Raw genomic sequence first — 7,263 nt, forward strand, 5'->3', positions numbered from 1 at the left:
TTCATGTAGAAACATTTAGTTTAATTATTTTTGAAGGCATCTTTGCTCTACAGCATTTCTTTGAATGTGCCTAAGACTTTTGCACAGTACTGTAGAGTAACTGACATTTCAGACACAGTATGGCCAAATATTTTGTTTATTTTCGCCCCGTCAACGAAAATAGTTCCCAAAGAAGCTATAGCTGAATAGAGCATTGTGTGTTGCCACGTGTGTTGACTGACAGCCTGTAGTAAGTGTAGTAACAATTTCAATGTAATGAACTATTACCAGAATTGTAATTTTATGTAGCAAACTCAGACTAGTGGAATGATAGAAAAGGTGAACAGTATACCAGTGTTGTTATGCTAAACATCAGGAACACTGCCTGTCCAAACAAAATAGTGGATTGGAAATAACTGTTTTATAACAGAAAATAATTTCTGTACCTCCTTCAGAATGTACAGCTGAAATACTTCTGTGGTAAATTCCTCAATATTTGACAGATTTATTATTTACTAAATTTACTTTTGACTTTGTCTGGTTTTCTTTGTCCCACTTGTTTGGGGTCATTACGTCCCTAAAATAAATTTTTCTTATCACACGATATCTCTTTAACTTTCTCATGATTCACCATGCCATTGATTTTCACTAGGTCTCTTACGTCGTTAGCTAAAATACACCACAAACCACGACAGGACTGCCTCCATTGTACACAGAAACCTGCAGAAATGGAGCATCATACTTCACACCAGCTCTTCTTACATTCTGATGCCATTACAAACCAAAAAATCTCAAATCTGGTCTTATAAGACTTTCTGTTATGATCTTTAACATAGTACAATGTTCCCTGCTTTGCATTTGTGCAGAAAATTGTTTCTTAGCTGCAGCTGAAGTATATAGTTGTGTGCCAGATGACTCTGCCAGATGCTAAGCAAGCATTAGATTTCTTTCTGTCCCTTAAGGAAATGACTTACTATTGTTCATCAGACGTAGACAGTTTTTTGGGACTTCCACTGCATTTTCTGCTTTCAAAGTGCCCAGTTTTTTAAAATTTATATGACAGTTTGAACATCAGATGTTAAAAATTCAGTCTGGTAGGCTATTGCTCTCTGATAATATTTTTTAAAAAAATACAGCACTATGACTTTATGTCCGTTGAAGTGTTTTCAGAACTCTACTCCCTCAGAGTTGTAGTCACCATCTCTTACGGCCCTCATAGTGCTCATAGCACCAGGGCTTTTTCTAGGTATAAGCAGTAGAAGCAGTTACTTACGATGCCTGAATTGCCAGCGTCCCTGTTAGGTAAAGATTTTTTTTTTTTTTTATAAATAAAGCAAGAGGAAAAGAGGGCACAAACCAATGGTAGGAAATGAACAAGTATTTTTTTCTGCTCTCACTTCAAATAGTTCAAATGTACAAGTTGGTGGCTAAGTAAATAACTTTGAGAGGCTACCTAACATTAAGTTGCTAGCAAGATAATCTATGAAAACAATAGCCCACTGGTGTCACTTCGTTTCTTTGAACAGCAAAATACTCTGTGTTTTTTCACTATGACTGTATCAAATTAATTGTGTCCTCATTTTCAAAATGTCTTCAGATGTTTTTTACAGTCATTTATACAACCTTTCAGTTATTTATTGTTTGGCTGTGTTTACATGTATTATATGTTATTCTTTATCAAGCTTAATGACATACATGCATTACTTAATAATATGAATGTAATGAGTCCCACAAAGGTTCAGAAATAGCACAGAGTAGCACATATGATTCAGCTAATCAGTGGCTCAGAATTAAACAGAATTAGTTGTGCTGGTGACACACACATACTCACACACACACACAGTAGATTGCAAAATTATTCAGTATTCTCTGGAATTTATCAAATTTTCTGAATAGCAAATGTTAAATATACATATTCCTCTGTTTTTATTGCAAACCCATGTTCTCTTACATTGAATTTTCAAAATCAAAATTAATTATTGGTCAGCAAGCAAAGAAAACCTGAAAAAAAGTGAAAAATGCCGCTTGCATAAGTATTCATACTCCAGGTTCTGGAAGCTCCAGGTGAAAGATATTGTCTTAATGAGGACACAATCGAGGCCTTCACCTGTGAAATATTAAAACAGCTCCCATTTTCTGAACAAAAACCACCTCAGTTGAACTGTCATTGAAGAGACTGTCAGTCTGAAGGAAAGGAGTGACAATGAAGAATAAGAAGCATTCTAAGGAACTTAAAGGTAAGGTAATCAAATTTCATAAATTAGGAATAGGGTGTAAAATTATATCTAAGAGGCTGAACATCCCAGTAAGCACTGTTGAATCAATAGTGAGGAAGTAGAAGCTGCATGATATCACCCAAGCCCTAGACAAAGCCAGAGTGAGGCCAACAGTCACTCTGAAGGAGTTACATAGTACAAGGTGCACCAGACAGCCATTTCAAGAGACCTGCATAATTGAGGACTGTATAGGAAGGAAGAAGTGGCTAGTGGCTAGGAAGAAACCATTGCTCTAGAGGAGCCATATGAAAGCAGGAGAGTGACCCAGATGTGTGGGTTTTTTTTGTGTGTGTGTGTGTGTGTGTGTGTGTGATGAGACCAAGATCGAGATACTGTATTTGTGTAAGTTTCAAAGCACTTTGTGTGGTGCAAATTTAACGCAGGCCGTACCTCAATTCAGTAAGACATTCTTGTTACTTCTATTGTAGTAATGTTTATTCACATTGTTCCCCTAATGTTATATAGACACTTACTATCCAGATAAACATATGGTCTCTGATGTTTGCACAGTGCTATACTGGGAGCACTTTTAGATTCTCCTGATGTCATATAACGTCACAAATTTGAGTAACTCAAGGTATATAATTGAAAAAGAAAATCAGAAAACTAACTCATTATCAATTCTCATAATCAAGTGGCATTTTAGGGGTCTTCCAGAGGCAGGCACATTTGATGAATCATAATCAGGCCTTATCACTAGTCCTGCAGCCTCAAGAACAAATAAGTACCTGCACTACGGATGACTCACATCAATAACCTCATCTGGTGAGTCTTCCAGTCTGAGGCTCTTTCCTGCCTCAGTTGAAAACACACGCTCAGTATTGTGAATGTAGCTGATCCATGACAACACACCAAATTCTATGAGAGTACTTTTCACTCTGCCAGTGCTTTTCCAACTGGACCAGCTCACAGGAAATTGTAATGGCCGGGAGACAACATGGCAGCAATACAGTTTACACACAGTCAGAATGGCTTGCATTTGACCAATGGTCCCTAAACAAAGTCCAAGTGATGGCAGATGGAAATGAACATGAGTAATGTCAACGCCTGTCCACCCACGCTTTACTGTATGTATTCTAATAGAATATTAGAAATAACTCACACTCAACAGTGTCATGGCTTTGGGGGAATATTTCAATGGTGGCTCAGTGGTTAAAGTGCCACTGAAATTAAAATGGTGTTTCAGAGCTTTTTGTACCTGTAGTTATGGAGACCAATACAATAATTTATCTATAAAAAAGTATATGTAGAAAAAATTGTAATGGACTAATACAACAGTATTTCTAGAAAAAAGTACATTCTCATTTGTATTTTATAGTTTGACAGTTACAGGAGAATGAAAAAAAGAATTTTGATGACTCATTCTGTATCAGTCTTGTCGTCATTCAATGAAATGCTCTCTAAAATGTATATGTCCCACCCACAGAGGCAGGTCTTGGTCTACAGTAGCAGCTCGTTAGCAGCAAAACGTGGTTCAATGTTTTATCAACTTGGGGTTGTTCAATGTTCAAAGTCTTGCTACTTCAGACTGATGGAAAATCAGACAGTGATCCCATCTGTATACCCTGTCACGGTTTCTCCATCAGTAAGCAATATCATTTTATCTACCATTCAGACACATCGGACGCCTCCCAGTGATGACTCTCTGGCTGTCCATCACCACTGGCGCCGCTGAGAGTTGACGCCACAAACATGTATGACATAACCCCCAAAACCACACAGCATCATGTCTTCTAGAATATCATCCTCATTAAAATCCACAGAAATCTTCCTCTTGCTCTTGTTAAACTCTTTGCTGTTCTGCTTATTTAATTTTTTTTTAGATTTGGTGTGGATGTCAATATATGGAATCAAATCACAGTGCTCAAACCATTTCATAGGAACTTTAAGGCTTTGGTTTATTGACAGAAGGTTGTGAGGTCAAATTCCACTGTTGGACCTCTGAGCAACTTTTGAGCAACTACTCAGGTCAGTTATAAGGCACTTTGGATAAAAGCATCTGCCAAATGAATAAATATAAATGTATATAATATGCAAATATACAGTATCTAACAGGTAAATATTTGAACTCCAATTATTTTAAAGGAATATTCTAAATAATACGTAACATATTCGTATTGGTTCTGAAAGATCTCTTGAGAATATTGTGAATGGCATTTTTCAGGTACTACTGTTTTAAGCCACTGTGTATTTCACTGTGTACAAATAATTCAAAGCTAAATAAAACAGATTTTTTTAATTGCAGTGCTGTAAAGCACTTTTTGTCCAACATTTACTACTAGCTTCCAATGAGCCAAGTACACTTGAGGTTAGTTTGCTAGTTGGATGGAATACTGACAGGAAATCCTGATATTTTAGAGCCAAAATCAAGTGCAACACTGTGGCCAGTCACTAATGCTGGATGCATAACGATTGCTGATGTAGTTTAAAGAGTGGATAAATCATAGTCTGCAAATATTCACCAAGGATTTTGTTGTTGAACATTTTGTGCTTCGTGTTCTAGAAAATCTACCTTCAAGTAATAAAATTAATAGCTGTGGTTTTAAGAATGCAACAGAAGAAATCTATATAAATATACTCCCAGTAAGATATAAAGAGATATACTGTATAATAACCGATATATAATGATATATAGAGTGGGGTCTAAAAAGTTTGAGACCACATTGAAAATCTGAGATATTTTTAGAATTTTGAAAACTCTAAAACCAAAAAATGGAAATGTGTAGCAGCTTGACAATTCAATATTCAAGATTTTGCACAATTTCTAGGTCACTCTTTACATTTAAGCAAATTTGATTTGATCTTGACCACGTTAACTCCTTTGTACAAAAGATCAGATTTTCTGTGAGTCTTATCCCTTCCACTGAAGCATGTGCTCAGATTGCATGCCAATGGATTTGATCTAACATGGATCATCAGATTTTACACAAACTTGTGGCGTCTGTGTCAACTCGAGTGCACGCTGTCATTAAAGCAAAAAGGGGACATATCAAATACTAAGAAATTCTGAAATTCATGGAAACATTCTTTTTACTCACTGACAATATCATTTTAATGAAAACCTGTGTTAAATTGAAAAAGAATGCCCAACAGAATCTAATGATCTCAGACATTTGGATTCCACTGTATACATGTATATATCATTTATTATAAAGTATATCTCATATATATATATATATATATATATATATATATATATTCAACTGAAAAAATTCTTCCATCCATCTGGATTTAACAGTCCTTTTGATGATTTCTGTTCATTGTAACACGTCATTAGCAATATGTCCATGATGTTGTGTTGACGTGCAGTTGAAGAAAAATGACAGATATGGCCAGAAACAGAGACATGGCCAGTGACGCACACACAGGAACCTATCAGACTTCTTGTACCATGCTGGTGTGTTCCTGATTGTTCAGTCCTTTTCTTGCACTTATACTGACATCTTGTGGTGACTGTTCATTATCTAAATTCCTAGTAGCTTCTGGATCATTGTTAGATATAACTTTGTCAAGTGGCAGCGTTTGGTTTGATTTTCATGTATTTCTTAACATAACATTAATGATTTTGTGTCCAGTGTTTAATGCTGCTGGTTTCCCTTACATAAAGAAAATCCATGTTTCATCTATCAACAGTTAATTCAGTCTTCAGTACATTCGCCGGGTACATGTGAATGCAGAAAAAAAAAGTACTGGTAGAAAAAACAGCTCAACTGGACAGGTATATTTTTCTCTTTGTTGTTGTAGAAAGTAAGTACACACCAAAAGTACAACAGTGGTCCATAACGTCCAATTATGTACCGTAATGAGTTTAATGGTACATTAAATTCACTATCCATAAAGTTATTAAAGGTGCAAAAGACAAATCAGCTGTCTATATGCCTGTTTTGTCTTAAGGACTGAATTTATCTACAGTTGTGTTGGTTAAATAACTACAACTCATCAGACCTTAAGTGTTCAGTATTCCCTGCTTAAAACAGGCAATTTTGCTTTAATAAACTGCCTAAAGGAATACATTTTAGTTTTGAAATGAAACCATTTCTCTGTAATGCAACTGCAAACTTAATTACATCATCATTGAGCTTTCCACCTAATCTTCAGCTGTATACCTAGATTTATACCACGGTGCTGTTGATTGGTCAGCAGCTCTGACAATAGTTCTGGCTGCAAGGCAAATCACAGGTTTACATTACACAATCACTGTAATAGTTATTCTATAGTAACAGATAATTCATAACTTGTATGGTGGACACTCAACATAATCTAAAACTAATAATAAATGGATTAAAATGTATTGTTATTTACCAAAGGAAAACATAATTGTCGATAAGGTAGGTTTTCTTTAAGCAGAAGGAGTCCTGTGTGTCAGAGCTTTGTTGTGACACTCAGTAATACACAATGCACAAATCTTCAGGACAGAGGACTTTTACACTTTCCGATTTCTCAGTACTGTGACAACACAAAAAGTTGTGTTTTTAATTTCATATTAACTTCACAAGAGAAAAAAGAGGCTGGTAAGGGAACACACACACACACACACACACACACACACACACACACATTTATATATATATGAAATAAAAACACAACTTTTTGTGTTGTCACAGTACTGACACACATATATATATATATATATATATATATATATATATATATATATATATATATATATATGTTATAACTTCACAAGAGAAAAAAGAGGCTGGTAAGGGAACACACACACACACACACACACACAAACACACACATATATATATATACTGTATCTACTATAATTCAAGTGATAACTTAGAATTTATTTCACAGATGTTCCATAACGTAAACTGAGAAAACATACGTTTTTCTTTAATTAATTTAATTAAAATGGAATCATTGGCAAATTTCTGTAATATAAGAAGACTAAAACACTCTGGGACATGCTGTTATTGAAAAATAACACTTCAGTGTGATAACACATATAATTCCTTACATAAAAGGAATATAATGATACATATTAGATATGCATTACATG

At 35.1% G+C, this 7,263-nt stretch overlaps 1 long non-coding RNA gene across 1 annotated transcript; it reads left to right on the forward strand.

Annotated features, from left to right (window-relative positions):
• The first annotated feature begins 2,145 nt into the window (after positions 1-2,145).
• LOC113533057 (uncharacterized) lies at positions 2,146-4,025 on the forward strand. The gene is made up of 4 exons (XR_003403386.3): positions 2,146-2,216; positions 2,891-3,020; positions 3,141-3,322; positions 3,871-4,025. It is a non-coding gene; the product is annotated as an uncharacterized LOC113533057 (long non-coding RNA).
• Positions 4,026-7,263: the final 3,238 nt, after the last annotated feature.

This window comes from Pangasianodon hypophthalmus, chromosome 14 (genome assembly GCF_027358585.1).
Source record: "Pangasianodon hypophthalmus isolate fPanHyp1 chromosome 14, fPanHyp1.pri, whole genome shotgun sequence".
Classification (NCBI taxonomy): domain Eukaryota; kingdom Metazoa; phylum Chordata; class Actinopteri; order Siluriformes; family Pangasiidae; genus Pangasianodon; species Pangasianodon hypophthalmus.